The 17,803-nt window shown below is 39.3% G+C and overlaps 1 protein-coding gene across 1 annotated transcript in view; it reads left to right on the top strand.

The window, feature by feature from the left end:
- Positions 1 to 16,686: 16,686 nt before the first annotated feature.
- TXLNB (taxilin beta) overlaps positions 16,687 to 17,803 on the top strand; it is a 56,602-nt gene continuing 55,485 nt past the window's right edge. Inside the window, exon 1 of the mRNA XM_052646094.1 lies at positions 16,687 to 16,822. The gene's annotated coding sequence lies outside the window, so the exon portion shown is untranslated. The remainder of the gene's footprint in view (positions 16,823 to 17,803) is intronic.

Below are 17,803 nucleotides of genomic sequence, written 5' to 3'. Positions count from 1 at the left end.
CTCCTGCATCTCCTACATTGGCAGGTGGATTCTTTACCACTGAGCCATCTGGGATTGTATGTAGGCAACAATACTTTGGCCAAGTGATGCAAAGAACTGACTCATTTGAAAAGACCTTGATGCTGGGAAAAGTTGAAGGTGGGAGGAGAAGGGGACGACATAAGATGAGATGGTTGGATGGCATCACCAACTCAATGGACATGAGTTTGAGCAAGCTTCGGGAGCTGGTGCTGGACAGGGAAACTTGGTGTTCTGCAGTCCAAGGGGTTGCAAAGAGTTGGACACAACTGAGAGAATGAACTGAACTGAACTGAAAATTACATGTAAACTCAATTTTGATGTTTCAACTGAAAGACTTCCCCTTGGTTCATGATCCAAGATTCATTTATTCTGAGTATATCATCTGATAAATTTTCATTTATCAAAAGCATATTTATCTTTAATTTAATTAGAGATGACACTGATGTAGACCCCAATTTTTCATGGGTCTTTGGATAAATAAAAGTATCTATTTCTTACTATCTTATAAATTCAATCTTCTAAAAACTACTTCAGAATATCAGAAAATAAGCAGACTGTATCAAAATGAGACAGTGCAATAGAAATATTATTTTTCTTTGTTACTTTATGTATGTTTACATAAAGTCATTGCATATTTTCACTTCAATTTTTGTATCATTTATCCTTACAGAGAAAAAACACAAAATCACATTTAATTTCCCAGTTCCATTATACAATATAGGAGTGGTTACCTTTGAAATCTAACTGGTTTTTTAATACAAATAATCATCAAATTTTGGAATAAATACTTAAAAACCCACCACATTAATTTTTGTTGCTATTTTTCAATCCCTGCTTTCTAGAACTGGGACTTTTATTATTATTAATATTTAGGACAGATTTAAACTCTTCACTTTTTTCCCCTCTTAGACTCAGGCCCAAGATGTCTATCTTTTCCATGACCTTATTTTTTTTCTTATTAGTACAAAGTTAAATTTCTCTTCTTGAGTTTAAGTCTTTGATATAAAAAAGTAATCATTTAAAACAGCTTAATTCATATAATATTTAACTTTATATACATAAATTTATATCACCATTCTATTTTTTAGCTAAATATACAAAATACACTCAAGCAAAATGTTCACATTCTTCATATGTGCTTCTAACCAATAAAGTTTCATAGTTTCAATAAGTGTATGGATTTTTTAAAGTTAATTGCTTGTTGTTGCCTTCCTACCCCCACAAAAGATTCTCAATCTTTGTATGTGTTAGCTCAATCCTTCAGTCGTATCTGACTCCTCACAACTCCACTGACTGTAGCCCAGGCAAGAATACTGGAGTGGTTTGCCACTTTCTACTCCAAGGGATCTTCCCAACCCATGGATCAAACCCACATCTCCTGCACTGGGAGGCTGATTCTATAACCACTGTACCATCTGGGAAGCCCATTTACTCATTCTTTAGATTCTAAGATCTCTGAATTTTACATTCTGAATTTAAAGAAAAATACATTAGTAGTCTGCCAAGTGTTATTTGTCTAGCTTTTCCATTTCTTGTATTTTTCTGTTTTGCTAATGCACACACACTTGTTGATGATCATACATATTTAAATATATTAGTCCATTTTTACCTACATCCCATGACTTTAAAAGTAAAGTTCAGGCATGGAAGTACTGACTCCTGTGAAGAGACTTCTGGGGAGGCCCTTGTCCAATTCTGGTGGGACACTGTAGGACTGCGCTTCCTCGGGGAGGATCAGCGCCCATTACTTCTAGGCTGAGGTCTTCTAATCCATGGGGAGGTAATGATCACATCTCAGGGACTTAATTTTATTTCCAGACAATCTACAAAATATTTCTTTTCACCAATGGGAACCTCATAGGAAGGCAGACTTGGGGCTAAGAGTGAAGGTTTACAGCTGGGCTTTCATTACATTTTAATAACAGTTCCATTTTCCCACAGGAAAGTCTTTGAAGAAGTTGTATTTGCTCCTGTTGGCACCATACAGATACCTGAGAGGATTCCTCTGAATTTTTCCTTCATGCTTTTAATGATTATGTGATATCTTTTGGGTATCTGAGGGGATGGCAATTGGGAATTTGTCCTTCCCAAGAAAACCATGACTCCATCTGGCAATAGTTTCATGCTGAGTCTATGACCATCATGTGTCCCAAAACCAGTGGGTCCCACATTCATTTTGTTCGAAGGGTGACCCATGAAGTTAGGCAACAAGGCAGCTCTGTCAGGACTCTGCTACAATTTGGGATCATAAGTGATTAGCAAGATCAACTGATTCACAAGATTAATTTGGTACAATTCAAATTGATACAAAATGGATTGCAAAAATGGTTTAAAGACATATGGAGGAAGTGAGGTGTTTCCTTTACAGTTCTTAAACTTGAATCAAGATCCATACATGGTAAATTAATCTAATCTAGGGACAACCCAGGTAACATAGCAGTAAAGAATCCACCTGCCAATGCAGGAGATGCAAGAGATACAGGTTTGATTCCTGGGTTGGGAAGAGCCCCTAGAGGAGGAAACAGCAAGCCATTCCAGTATTCTTGCTTGAAAAATCCCATGGGCAGAGGATCCTGACAAGCTACAGTCCATGGGGTCACAAAGAGACAGACGTGACTGAGCGTGCCAGCATATAGGGACAACCAGTCACATAAAGATATTTAGAGTAAGAAAGGGATCTTAAAGACCAGACAGGCAGACAGACAAATTCAGTTAGTGGTCTGTTGCAGGGAAAAAAAAAAAAAAAAAAAAAAAAACCTAGGCATCTGTGCACTATAGAAGGGAGATAAGAAGGAGACACAATCAGTTCAGTTCAGTTGCTCAGTTGTGTCCGAATCTTTGCGACCCCATGAATCGCAGCACGCTGGGCCTCCCTGTCCATCACCAGCTCCCAGAGTTCACTCAGATTCATGTCCATAGAGTCAGTGATGCCATCCAGCCATCTCATCCTCTGTCGTCCTCTTCTCATCCTGCCCCCAATCCCTCCCAGCATCAGAGTCTTTTCCGATGAGTCAACTCTTCACATGAGGTGGCCAAAGTACTGGAGTTTCAGCTTCAGCATCATTCTCTCCAAAGAAATCCCAGGGCTGATCTCCTTCAGAATGGACTGGTTGGATCTCCTGGCAGTCCAAGGGACTCTCAAGAGTCTTCTCCAACACCACAGTTCAAAAGCACCAATTCTTCGGCACTCAGCTTTCTTCACAGTCCAACTCTCACATCCATACATGACCAATGGAAAAACCATAGCCTTGACTAGACAGATCTTTGTTGGCAAAGTAATATCTCTGCTTTTGAATATGCTATCTAGGTTGGCCATAACTTTTCTTCCAAGGAGTAAGCGTCTTTTAATTTCCTGGCTGTAATCACCATCTGCAGTGATTTTGGAGCCCCAAAAAATAAAGTCTGACACTGTTTCCACTGTTTCCCCATCTATTTCCCATGAAGTGTGGGACCGGATGCCATGTTCTTCGTTTTCTGAATGTTGAGCTTTAAGCCAACTTTTTCACTCTCCACTTTCACTTTCATCAAGAGGCTTTTTAGTTCCTCTTCACTTTCTGCCATAAGGGTGGTGTCATCTGCAGATCTGAGGTGATTGATATTTCTCCTGGCAATCTTGATTCCAGCTTGTGCTTCTTCCAGCCCAGCGTTTCTCATGATGTGCTCTGCATAGAAGTTAAATAAGCAGGGTGACAATATACAGCCTTGACGGACTCCTTTTCCTATTTGGAACCAGTCTGTTGTTCCATGTCCAGTTCTAACTGTTGCTTCCTGACCTGCATATAGGTTTCTCAAGAGGCAGGTCAGGTGGTCTGGTATTCCCATCTCTTTCAGAATTTTCCACAGTTTATTGCGATCCACACAGTCAAAGACTTTGGCATAGTCAATAAAGCAGAAGTAGATGTTTTTCTGGAACTCTCTTGCTTCTCCTATGATCCAGCAGATGTTGGCAATTTGATCTCTGGTTCCTCTGCCTTTTCTAAAACCAGCTGAGCAGCTGGAAGTTCACGGTTCACGTACTGCTGAAGCCTGGCTTGGAGAATTTTGAGCATTACTTTACTAGTGTGTAAGATGAGTGCAATTGTGTGGTAGTTTGATCATTCTTTGGCATTGCCTTTCTTTGGGATTGGAATGAAAACACCTTTTCCAGTCCTGTGGCCACTGCTGAGTTTTCCAAATTTGCTGGCATATTGAGTGCAGCACTTTCACAGCATCATCTTTCAGGATTTGAAATAGCTCAACTGGAATTCCATCACCTCCACTAGCTTTGTTCGTAGTGATGCTTTCTAAGACCCACTTGACTTCACATTCCAGGATGTCTGGCTCTAGGTGAGTGATCACACTATCATGATTATCTTGGTCATGAAGATCTTTTTTGTATAGTTCTTCTGTTGAGAAAAAAACGACACACTTAGAATTTAAAAATAGGTCCATTCTCTTTGATAAGAACTGCATTGCAAAAAGGAAGGAAAAGAGTACTTACTCAATTGTAACAAGGTGACCACCACACTCCTGTTTTTTAACACATCAAAATGACAGGCTTTCCTTAAAACATAATTTCAACCTTAGACCCCTTCTGAGAATGGCTTTGTGATTAGCAGCGAAAGTCAGGCCTTGTGACACTCAGGTAGGGGAAAGGAGAACTCATGACCTTTAGGGAAGAAAATCAAAAGAACTGATATAAAATGTTAAGTTACTAAAAACCTTAAAAAAAAAAAAAAGCTTTTTGAAAGAGAGATACATGCCTTTGGCAAACCTTTGAAAGGAGGCATAGTGCTCAAGTGGTAAAACACCATGGATCTATCACTTTTGGAGACTTGATTCCTTTATCTCCTCTTGCCAAGCAATGCTATCTTATTAGGAAGGACTGATTGTTTTTCAATCAGTACCTCAAGTTTTTCAAGGAGTACATTGAAGTTTTTTTCAAGGAGTACCTCAAGGTCATATATCGTCACCCTGCTTATTTAATTTATATGCAGAGTACATCATGTGAAATGTTGGGCTGGATGAAGCACAAGCTGTAATCAAGATTTCCAGGAGAAATATCAATAACCTCAGATATGCAGATGACACCACCCTTATGGCAGAAAGCGAAGAGGAACTGAAGAGCCTCTTGATGAAAGTGAAAGAGGACAGTGAAAAAGTTGGCTTAAAACTCAACATTCAGGACTCCCCTGGTGGTCCAGTGGCTAAGACTCTGAGCTCTCAGTGCTGGAGCCCTGGGTTTGATCCCTGGTTGGGGAACTAGATCCCGCATGCCACAACTAAGACCATGTGCAGCCAAATAAATAAATAAGAATAATATTTTTAAAAAACCCTCAACATGCAAAAAACTAAGATCATGGTATCCAGTCCCATCACTTCATGGCAGATAGATGGGGAAACAAAGGAAACAGTGACAGACTTTATTTTCTTGGGCTCCAAAATCACTGCAGATGGTGACTGCAGCCATGAAATTAAAAGACACTTGCTCCTTGGAAGAAAAGCTATGACAAACCTAGAGAGCATATTAAAAAGCAGAGACCTTACTTTGCCAACAAAGGTCCGTCTAGTCAAAGCTATGGTTTTTCCAGTAGTCATGTATGAATGTGAGAGTTGGACTATAAAGAAAGCCGAGCGCCAAAGAATTGATGCTTTTGAACTGTGGTGTTGGAGAAGACTCTTGAGAGTCCCTTGGACTGCAAGGAGATCAAACCAGTCCATTCTAAAGGAGATCAGTCCTGAATATTCACTGGAAGGACTAATGCTAAAGCTGAAGCTCCAATACTTTGGCCACCTGATGTGAAGAACTGACTCACTGGAAAAGACCCTGATGCTTGCGAAGAACTGACTCACTGGAAAAGACCCTGATGCTTGTGAAGAACTGACTCACTGGAAAAGACCCTGATGCTGGGAATGATTGAAGGCAGGGGGAGAAGAGGATGACAGAGGATGAGATGGTTGGATGGCATCACTGACTCAATTGACATGGGTTTGAGCAAGCTCCAGGAGTTGGTGATGGACAGGGAAGCCTGGCCTGCTGCAGTCCACGGGGTCACAAAAAGTTGGACACAACTGAGCAACTGAACTGAACTGAACTGATTGTTTTTCATCAAATGTCATCTACCTGAGGATGGGTCAGGGTGGCTCTGGACAGAACCTCTGAGTTCAAGGGAGGAGAGAAGATGATCTGTGAGATCTCTTCCCCTGCTAAGATTCGGCAGATGCCGCTATAGCCATCAAACCCAGAACAAAGAGGAATGGGAAAAGGGGATGCAGGAATGAAATACACCTGACAGGAAGGGCCCAGTGTAAAACCACAGATGGCTTGGCAGCCTCAAAGTTGGGACCATCAGCAACTGACATTTCATTCACTCTACTTCATTACCTTCTTGTCATTAATTTGGGTATCTTGTGACTGGAGTTCTTTCAAAAGGGATATATTTCCCAACTCTCCTGTGGGGAACATGAGCCAGAGGAAGTGGGACACCATGAAGTGACTGTAACCCTGGAGTTCAGCAAATCTCCCCTCAGGGTTACAGTGGAGTATTCAAAGGCCAGCAGGCTTTTCCTGTTGATCTGCAGCAACAAGGAGACCACTATCCAAAACAGTATCCTAAACTGTGCTGAATAAAGTACTGGTGAAACAGGCATCAGTAGGAGGAAGCAGAGAAACACTGCCATGCTTCAGCCGTACGGTCTTCCAGCCCGCTTGCCAGCAGGTTAGAACAGTGAAGCCTATTCCAGGGGAATGTCATTGCTGCAGCCCTTGGTGGCCATGAAAACTCAACCCTATCCTCAGTGGAGACAATTTGTATGAACAAGGCAGTACACAACTTCCATGCTTCTGGTTCACTGGGACATTCAGCAGTGCAATAGGGAGGGACTTTGCAGAGATGAACTCAATATTATTGCAATATGCAGACTTTATTCTAAACTACCTTGACATGAGCTAAATCTCCCTTGTAGAATGCATGCAGCAAAATCTTTTTAATTGAGATTAAACAGAAAATCTGAGTAAAGGAGCATACCCTAAAATGTACCTGCATTATTCATAAGAAAAAAATTCATGATTAAATTGTTATTCTGAAAATATATTTAAGTAACTAAATAAGGCCACTTAAGAAGTAGAGCTCTTCTTTCTAAGTGTAGCACCCAGTTGTTCCATTAGTCACTCAGTCATCTTTGACTCTCGAGCGACCCCATGGACTGTAGCCCACCAGGCTCCTCTCTCCATGGCATTCTCCAGGCAAGAATACTGGAATGGGCAGCCATTCCCTTCTCCAGGGGAACTTTCCAACACAGGGACTGAATCCAAGCCTCCCTCATTGCAGGCAGATTCTTTACCATCTGAACCACCATGGAAGCCCAGCAACCAGTATTTATTTATGCAGATTTCAAATGTTTTATTTTATCAATGAAAGCTAGTTCTCATTGCCCTTTACTAAAGAAAATCCTTGTTTAACTAATTCTCACTTAAAAGGAATAAAACTAAATTCTTTCCACAGGATATGAATCATACGTTTCACTTTTGAAGACCATCTGAACACAACTAGTACAAATTGAAAAGGTATCACCATAGGAATCAAATATTGTAAATTTCTGCATGGTTTTGTATTTAGACTAGTTGAAAATAATCTCTGCTTGGCCATAAGTCCTATTCTAGAAACACAAAGATGACATCTGCTGAGTACAAACACAATATACAAAGACTTGCTTCTTGAGTTCAGTTCAGTCGCTCAGTAGGGTCCAACTCTTTACAATCCCATGAACTGCAGCACGCCAGGCCTCCCTGTTCATCACCAACTCCTGGAGTTCAATCAAACTCATGTCCATCAAGTCAGTGATGCCATCCAGCAATCTCATCCTGTTGTCCCCTTCTCCTCCTGCCCCCAATCCCTCCCAGCATCAGAGTCTTTTTCAATTAGTCAACTCTTCACATGAGGTGGCCAAAGTACTGGAGTTTCAGCTTTAGCATCATTCCTTCCAAAGAACACCCAGGACTGATCTCCTTTAGAATGGACTGGTTGGATCTCCTGGAAGTCCAAGGGACTCTCAAGAGTCTTCTCTAACACCACAGTTCAAAAGCATCAATTCTTCAGCACTCAGCTTTCTTCACAGTCCAACTCTCACATCCATACATGACCACTGGAAAAACCATAGCCTTGACTAGACAGACCTTTGTTGGCAAAGTAATGCCTCTGCTTTTTAATATGCTGTCTAGGTTGGTCATGACTTCCCTTCCAAGGAGTAAGTGTCTTTTAATTTCATGGCTTCTTATCCCAACACAAATCTAACCCAGATTAAGTGTATACACACCATGACCAAGAAATGATACAGTAGATTCTCACACTTAAACTTGGTTCTAAATAGCAATAACTGCAAAATGCTATTAGTTGAGAAAACATTAATTCCCATTTCACAGACTTTACTTAAACACATCATTATTGGAATTAGTTAACATATATTAGTGCTTATTATATAGATCATATTTACTGTGTTAGTCTCATACTAACCATACAAAATAGGTAGTCTCATTTTACAGAGTAGGAAATTAAAGCTGAAGAAATTAATATATGGCCTAAGTAAAAGACAGAACTGGAATTCATATTGAGGCAGCCTAATTTTCAGGCTTATAGTTACAATTATTATTTGATTTCTGCTTCCCTTAAGCCCATGGTAGAAAAATACAGAATTCATAAACTCTTACGTTTGAAAGAGAATTTAAGTGAGTCATTTAATCTAATCCTTCTCCCCTCCCAAACCCACCATGTAGAAACTTCTTCAGTGCCTTTAAAAGAAAGAACCGGCTCTATTGGCTATTTCCAAAACTAGAGCTTCCTTCCTTCAAGATAGTTCATTTCACTGCTGGATCATCATAATGGTTAAATAGATCTTTCTGAATGACAGTACAAAGATTTTTTTCTGACCTCTTTCTCTAAAATTCACTAGCAAACAAGAACAACAAACAGAAACAAAAACTCTAACATCAATAAAATCAGAAAAATAAAATCCATAAACCCCAAACCACGAAGAATGAAGACTAGAATACAAGATATAATGGTAAATGATCCCACAGAAAAAACGTGCTTGACAGAAATGGGATTGGGTGGCCATGGGGAAGGCAGTGAGAAACTGAAAAGCAAGCTAATTGCCCTGGCAGACTCTGAAAAGACTAAAGAATTTCAAGTTGATACTGAGCAAGTGGTGAGGGCTTCCCTTGTGGCTCAGCTGGTAAAGAATCCACCTTTAATGTGGGAGACCTGGGTTCTATCTCTTGGTTGGGAAGATCCCCTTGAGAAGGGAATGGCTTACCCACTCCAGTATTCTAGAATTCCATGGACTGTATAGCCCATGGGGTCACAAAGAGTCAGACACAACTAAGCAACTTTCACTCACTCACTAAAGTGGTGATACTATATCAAAAGTAGTAGCAAGGCATGGGACTATAATGGGATCATTTGATGGCTAGTTTTTTTGGTTGGTTGGGTTTTGTATTCGGTTTTTAATTAGGAGAACACTTAAACCCAAGGGTTCCCAACTTCAAATCACTAAGTCAAACAACCTCTCTCCACCTTTTTGAGATACCTGAGGACTGTTCTGTGAGAAACTTAACTAAAAGATTCTGTATTCAGGGATATGAGGCCCAGAGGAGAACAAGATGAGGAACAAATTACATATGGGGAAGGAGGTTAAAGACATGAGTCTTCAGATTAAAAAACCCATTAAGTACCCATCACAATAAATGAAAAAGGGCTCACATCAAATTTTACTACTGTGAAACTTCAGAATATCAGAGTTAAAGAGAAGATCCTAAGAGGTTCCAGAGAGAAAAACAAAAGTAGATCTCACGAAGACCCAAGAATAAAAGATTAAGAACAACTGTTGAGAATGAAAACACAAGGGAATAATGCCTTAAATACTCTTATAGAGATGTTAAAAAAAAAGTTTTATCCAAATTTTTTTTACGTTTTGTAAAAAGATTTAAATCTAACCAAACTATTAAATACAAGAGTAGCAAAAAGACATTTGAGACATAAAAAATTTCCCATAAATGCCTTCTCAGGAAGCCAATAGACAATGTGCTTCACTAAATGAGGAAGTAAACCAAGAAAGAGGAAGAATGGAAATCAGGAAACATGAGAGAGGTAAAGGGAATTCCCAGGATGACAGCAAAGGAAGTGCTAGGACCACAGCTGTGCAGCAGACCAAGAAAGTCACCAAACCAGAACAGAGCAAGAAGTCAAGACTCTCAGGGTATTTGTATGTGGGAGTGATATCACCCAAGAAAATATTAGAATGTATTAATATAGATTACCTGATAGATTTGATCTTGGATGACATTGCATACAGAGGTATTTTACAGAGTTCTTGTACAGGTTGGGAAGACTGAGTGTTCTTAATACTAAACAAATAAAAATAAACGGTTATCATTAACTCCAAGAAAAGCAGAAAGCTGCGAAAGAATGGAACTATAATCATAGTGTTCTATCTGATTTAGCAATGAGTTTTATTTCAATAATTAAAAAACAGAATATGAATTAAAAATTGATTTGTAATTTTCTCAAGAAATAGGGAAAAGGAAAGCAGTGTAAATAATTTAATTCTTCATATATCATTATGGAAAAATAATAGGTAATGTCAAAAACTGATGTATGGACATCAATATAGGCATATGACAGCAATATAGCCATCTTATTCACAAATGAGAAAGTAAATCACAGAAGCAGTATCTGTAATAGTTCAATATTTTTACCTGGGGAGCTTTGAGAAGCATGGCAAAGTTAGAGGAAGGGGTAATGGGGAGAGCAAAAAAATATTGTTTCTTGTGATAAGCTTTCTAGTATCATTTGACTTTCAACTATTTTCTTGCTATACTTACAGAACAATGTTATTTTCAAAAAATTAATTTATTCCTTCTATTTAATTTTTATTCTTCAAAGATTGATTTTATAATACAGCACTGAGCTCTATTAATTTGTCTTTTTAGTTACCTACTCCAGTTCTTTGGGCCTCTATCCGGTTACAGATATATTCTTGGGAGCCCTTGGTTAGCGTGTTTGTATTCGTTTTAATTGTAATTAATATATACAGGCATACTTCATTCTACTGACTTTTGCTTTATTGTGCTTCACAAATACTGCATTTTTTACAAATTAAAAGTCTGTGGCAACCCTACATCTAGCAAGTCTACTGGTGCTATTTTTTTCTAATAGCATCTGCTTACTTCATGTTTCTGTGTCACTTTATTTAGGTAATTCTCCAAAAATTTCAAAGTTTTTCATTATTATTATGTTTCTTACGGTGATCTATGATTAGTAATCTTTGGTGTTATTATTGTAATTTGTTGGAACACCACAAACCATACCCATATAAGATGGGAAACTTAATGGATTAAGTGTTGCTGGTGTTCTGACTGCTCCGCCAACCAGCTGTTTCCCTGTCTCTCTCTTTATCCTCAGGCCTCCCTATTCCCTGACACATGATAATATTAAAATTAGGCCAAATAATAACCCTACAATGGCTTCTAAGTGAAAGGAAGAGTCATATATTTTTCACTTTAAATCAAAAGCTAGAAATGTCTACACTTAGTGAGGAAGGCCTGTTGAAAGTCAAAACAGGGCAAAAGCTAAGTATTATGCAACAAAAAGTTATGAATGTAAATGTTCCTGAAGGAACTTAAAAGTGCTATTCCAATGAACATATGAGTGATAAGCAAAACAGCCTTCTGGCCAATAAGCAGAAAGTTTTAGTGATCTGGATAGAAGATCAAACCAGCCACAATATCCCCTTAAGACAAAGTCTAATCCAGAACAAAGCCCCAAGCCTATTCAGTTCTATGAAGGCTGAGTGAGGTGAGGAAGCTGAAGAAGAAAAGCATGAATCTAGCACAGATTGGTTCATGACGTTTAAGGAAAGAAGCCATCTCCATTTTATAAAAGTACAAGGTGAAGCAGCAAGTGCTTGATGTAGAAGTTACAGCAAGTTATCCAGAAGACTTACCAAATGTAATTCATGAAGGTGGCAACACTAAACAGTTTTTCAGTGTAGACAAAACAGTCTTATTTTGGAAGAAGATGCCATCTAAGATTTTCATAGCTAAAGAGTCAATGCTTGGCTTCAAAGCTTCAAAGGACAGGCTGACTCTCTTGTTAGAAAGAGAAGCTGAAACCAGTGTTCATTCAGCATTTCAAAAATCCTAGGGTCCTTAAAAATTATGCTAAATCTACTCTGCCTATGCTCTACCAGTAAAGCAACAAATATTGGATGACAGCACATTTACTTACAACATCTGTTCAGTTCAGTCGCTCAGTCGTGTCAGACTCTTGGCGACACCATGAATCGCACGCAGCATGCCAGGCCTCCCTGTCCATCACCAACTCCTGGAGTTCACCCAAACTCATGTGCATCGAGTCAGTAATGCCATCTAGCCAGCTCATCCTCTGTCGTCCCCTTTTCCTCCTGCCCCCAATCCCTCCCACCATCAGAGTCTTTTCCAATGAGTCAACTCTTCTCATGAGGTGGCCAAAGTACTGGAGTTTCAGCTTCAGCATCATTCCCTCCAAAGAAATCCCAGGGCTGATCTCCTTGCAGTCCAAGGGACTCACAAGAGTCTTCTCCAACTCCACAGTTCAAAAACATCAATTCTTCGGCACTCAGCTTTCTTCACAGTCCAACTCTCAAATCCATACATGACCACCAGAAAAACCATAGCCTTGACTAGATGGACCTTTGTTGGCAAAGTAATATCTCTGCTTTTTAATACGCTATCTAGGTTGGTCATGACTTTCCTTCCAAGGAGTAAGCATCTTTTAATTTCATGGCTATAATCACCATCTGCAGTGATTTTGGAGCCCCCCAAAATAAAGTCTGACACTGTTTCCACTGTTTCTCCATGTGTTTCCCATGACGTGATGGGACCAGATGCCATGATCTTAGTTTTCTGAATGTTGAACTTTAAGCCAACTTTTTTACTCTCCTCTTTCACCTTCATCAAGAGGCTTTTTAGTTCCTCTTCACTGTCTGCCATAAGGGTGGTGTCATCTGCATATCTGAGATTATTGATATTTCTCCCAGCACTCTTGATTCCAGCTTGCGCTTCTTCCAGCCCAGCGTTTACTGAATATTTTAAGCCAACTGTTGAGACCTACTGCCCAGAAAAACAGATTTCTTTTAGAAGATTGTTGTTTATTGACAAAGCACCTGGTCATCCAAGTGTTCTGATGGACATGCACTGTGAGATTAGTGTTGTTATCATGTCAGCTAACACAATTTCATTCTTTAGCCTACAGATCAAGGAATAATTTCAACTTTTAAGTCTTATCATTCAAGAAATACATTTTTAAGGCAACAGTTGCTATAGATGGTGATTCCTCTGATGGATCTGGGCAAAGTAAATTGAAAACTTTCTGGAAAGGATTCACCATTCTAGATGCCTTTAAGAACATGAAGTGAAGTGAAGAAGTGAAGTGAAGTCGCTTGGTCATGTCCGACTCTTTGCAACCCCATGGACTGTAGCCTACCAGGCTCCTCTGTCCATGAGATTTTCCAGGCAATAGTACTGGAGTGGATTGCCATTTCCTTCTCCAGGGGATCTTCCCAACCCAGGGATCAAACCTGGGTCTCCCACATTGTAGATAGATGCTTTACCATCTGAGCCACCAGGGATGTCCTAAGAGCATGAGAAGAGGTCAAAATATCAACATTCATGGGAGTTTGGAAGAAACTGATTCCAGCCCTCATGAATGACTTTGAGGGATTCAAGACTTCCATGGAGGAAGTAGCTGCAGAGGTGAGACAGAATTAAAAATGAAGCCTAAAGATGTGACTAAATTGCTGCAATCTCATGGCAAAACCCTTAACAGACAAAGAATTTTTTCTTATGCATGAGCAAAAGAAAAGCGGTCTCTTGGGATGGAATCTACTGCTGATGAAAATTCTGTGAAAACTGTTGAAATAACAGCAAATAATTTAGAATTTCACATAAATTTAGTTCATAAAACAGCAGCAGGCTTGGAAGGAAAGACTAATTTTGAAAGGAGCTCTACTGTGGGTAAGATGCTGTCAAATAGGACTGCATGCTACAGAGAAATCACTTGTCAAAGGAAGAGCTAATCAATGTGGCAAACTTCACTGTTGTCTTATTTTAAGAAATTACCACAGTCACCCATCCTTGAGCAACCACAGTTCTGATAAGTCAGCAGCCACCCCTGAGGCAAGACTCTATCTCAGCAAAAATATTACAACTTACTGAAGGCTCATATGATGGTGAGCATTTTTTAGCAAAATAGTATTTTTTTAATTAAGGTATGTACATTTTTTAAGATAATGCTACTGCACACTTAATAGAGTATAGAACAATGTAAGCATAATTTATATACACTGGGAAGTTATAAAGTTCATGTGACTTGATTATAGCAATATTACCTTTATTTTGGTGGTCTAGAACTGAATTGCAATATCTCCAGGGTATGCCTGTATAAGCCAATTCTGGGTCATCTGGGTAGCTGTCATGTCCATGTTAACACATATATCTTTCATTTTGTGTCTTCAGTATCATGTGCATATCTAGTTAAATCAGCTGAAAACAGCACTATTTTAATAATTGCAGGAACATGAGAAAGAGCAGTAAATGATGTATTTGTATCAAAGGAAGTCTGATTGAAATTATGGCAGGTCATATGAATGAAACTTATGTAGTAATCTGAACAGACCAAGAGTTGACGAAGTGGAGTCATTTTACAAAGTACATTGTAGAAGAATACCATGAACTCAAAAGGACCAGTATTTATGTTGCAAGTAACAGTTCGGGTTCAGCAAAATATTATCTGTCACATGAAAGTAATGTTGTTAGTATGAATTGTATTTATTGTTTTTGTACGGTTTTCAAAGTAATATTTGTTAATTCTATCATATAATAATTAAATATCAGAAGGATATACTTATTTTTATATCAGTATATATTGGTAGAAGTAATAATGCAATAACTTGTTTCAGTCATGGTGAGTTCTTTTTCTTCCTTTATTTCAACATTAAGTTATTCTGTTAAGAGAATATGTACATTACTTAAACTTGAGAAGTACTGATGAAATATTGTTTGTATTTACCGAGAGACTGCTCTGGAATGGTTTGCTACAATCCAATATGAAGTATCACTCACTGTGGCCCTCACCAAGCACTCATTAACTTCAAAGGAAGTACTTTTTTCTCTCATTCATTTTAATTCATCAATTTTATTATCAAATGATGCAGTAAACAGCATCATTGTCTTCCTCTCTGGGATTTCTTTATCCTGACCCCCATTTACTAGGTACCCATCTATACCTAATCTATGCCTCTCCTGAACTCAGAGAAAGGGGCGAGAAAGTTTGGGAGTAGGATATTTTAGTTTCCTTTTGCCGCCATAAACAAGTTACCACAAATCTAGTGGCTTATAAACAACACAAATTTCTTTTATAGTTCTGGAGGTCAGAAATCCAAAATGAGTTTCACTGGGCTGAAACCAGGTGTCAGCAGAATTGCATCCCTTCTGCAGGACTGTGAGAAGAATCTGCTTCCTTGTGTTTCCCAGCCTCTCAAGACTCCTCACATTCCTTGGCTTGTGTCCCTCCATCACTCTGACCTCTGCTTAGCTCACCAAGTCTACTTTTCTGACCGGACACTCTTTCATTTTTAAGGACCCTTGTGATTACATGGGAACCATCCAGTAATTGTGGATAATCTCTCTATCTCAAGATCCTTAAGTGGATCACATCTGCAAAGTCTCCTTCACCACGTAAAGCAGCATATTCACATGTTCCTGAGATTAGGGTGTGGAAGCCTTTCTGGCGGCAAGATCCTGCCTAACACAGTGGGTATCAGTATGCCAGCCAGTCTCAAGAGGAGAAGCTCTGATGGAGGAATCCGATTTGGAAAAGTGTGGGAACACATTCTCCAGAAACAAGAGAAAAGGGGCATGGACATAGGTTAAGAAAAAGAACCATTATATGGTCAGTGAAGAGGAAGTTCTTTTTCTGAGGATTAAGGAACAGGTTCAGGATTTGAGAAGGGAGGAAAGACTTGGTAACGTCACTGTGGGAGACAGGAAAATCTGCAACTAAAGAAGAAACAGCAACTGTTTCCTGGGGCTTATTTGAATAAAGGCAGTTACCTGAGTAAGACACAGGGTCGGAGGTCACACCAAATAGCATGTACATGAAGATGGCACTAAACCCACTGCCAAAAGAGCCGTCTAAGTTTAGATTCACATTTTACAATGAAACCAAGTAATGACATCAGAATTGAAGTGCTTCTCCTACCTCTGTCTGTTACGCCATTGTTCCTCTTTTTCCTTGATTCCTATTAGAAACTTGACACTAATTAAGCTAGCATATGAGGGGGGGGGGGGGGGGGATGAATCACGGGCCACACTGGAAATAAACCAAGAAATAAGAAAACTTGATCTCTGCCCCAAAGAACAACCATAGTGAAAAACTGCACTAGCAACGGGCATGTGTACTGAGTGTTTAAACTTTTTAAAGGACAAAACTAGGAGTCTGCTAAGATCTATCAGCCGCTTCTTTTTCCTAGGACATTTGCCCAGGAGACAGCTACTGAAGCCTCATGTATTTCTCTCTTGCTGTGTCACAGGATGTTCTTTCTCCCCCATCCCCCCGCCACCCCCGCTCTGCTCTCCTGCTGCATGCGTGTGTACGTGTGCGTTTGGTTTCTCTCTCCCCTGTAAGAGCGCAGCTGCTCGCCGGTCTCCTGCTGCTGCTGCTGCTCTGACTAGCTTTTGCTGCCTCTTGCCTCTCCTTTCTCTTTCTGCTTAGCGCCTTGCATTCTGGTAAGTATGACAAACACTCCTCCAGCCCTGTGAGATGTAGGGTGCGGTTTGTGGTGTTCGAAACTTGCAACTTTGAGACTGCCAGTGAACTGCTGAAGAACTTTCCATTGTTTTATTTATAAGTAAAATGTGTTGCTCAGGAAGGGATGTGTGTGTGAGTGTGGTCATCTAATGGGACTGCCAGGACAAGTGAAAAATAAAATTCTCTCTCAGAGGAGGCAAAAGATGGGCAATAAAGTTTGTAGAAGATAAAACTTAGAAATAAGTTCTTGCTGTAAAACTAACTGATAAAGAAAGAGACAATTTACAAATAACAAGAGTTTTTTTTATTTTTTTCGTTTTTGTCCTCTTGGGGACTTATTGAGGCTACTTTTAGGAACTGAGTTGTCCTGTGGTTTACAATGACTCAGTTATTCTGAGTAAATGTGGAGCATGAGTTTAAAGGAGATCATGCACTTAATATAAAAAAAAATCAATGATTATGGCCTCTGATGAATGAAAAATAAATCAAATACAAACAAAACATTTGTATTCAAACTAACCACACTAAAACTCCTATGGACAGCTGGTTTTAAACTCATTGCTTTGAAGTCTGGTTTACTTTAGAGTTTATTTCATCCTCAGAAGCCCCCCTAACACTTTAAAACCCACGTACAGGTTTAAACCAATCAATGTTTACTGTTTTCAATTTGATTTAAAAGGTATTCTCTTCCTTTTAGTTCTAAAGATGAGGTGTTAAAGGCCAGGGCTTCTTTTAGAAGAGCTTAAAATAACTACTGGCTGGACAGCAGGTGCCATGGATCTTTCTCCAAGTTCAGGGGAAGCATAAGTTATATATAGATGAGTGCACCCAACAAGCAGGGGTCAGGATAAAGAATTCCAGTGACGAAGACAATGAAGCTGTTTACTACATCATTTGATAAGAAAGATGGTAAATTAAAATAAATGAGAGAAAACAGTTCTTCCTTCAAAGTTAGTGAG

This window comes from Budorcas taxicolor, chromosome 9 (assembly GCF_023091745.1).
Source record: "Budorcas taxicolor isolate Tak-1 chromosome 9, Takin1.1, whole genome shotgun sequence".
NCBI lineage: Eukaryota > Metazoa > Chordata > Mammalia > Artiodactyla > Bovidae > Budorcas > Budorcas taxicolor.
The sequence above is the reverse complement of the archived record's forward strand: the minus strand, read 5'-3'. Positions and strand labels throughout refer to the sequence as shown.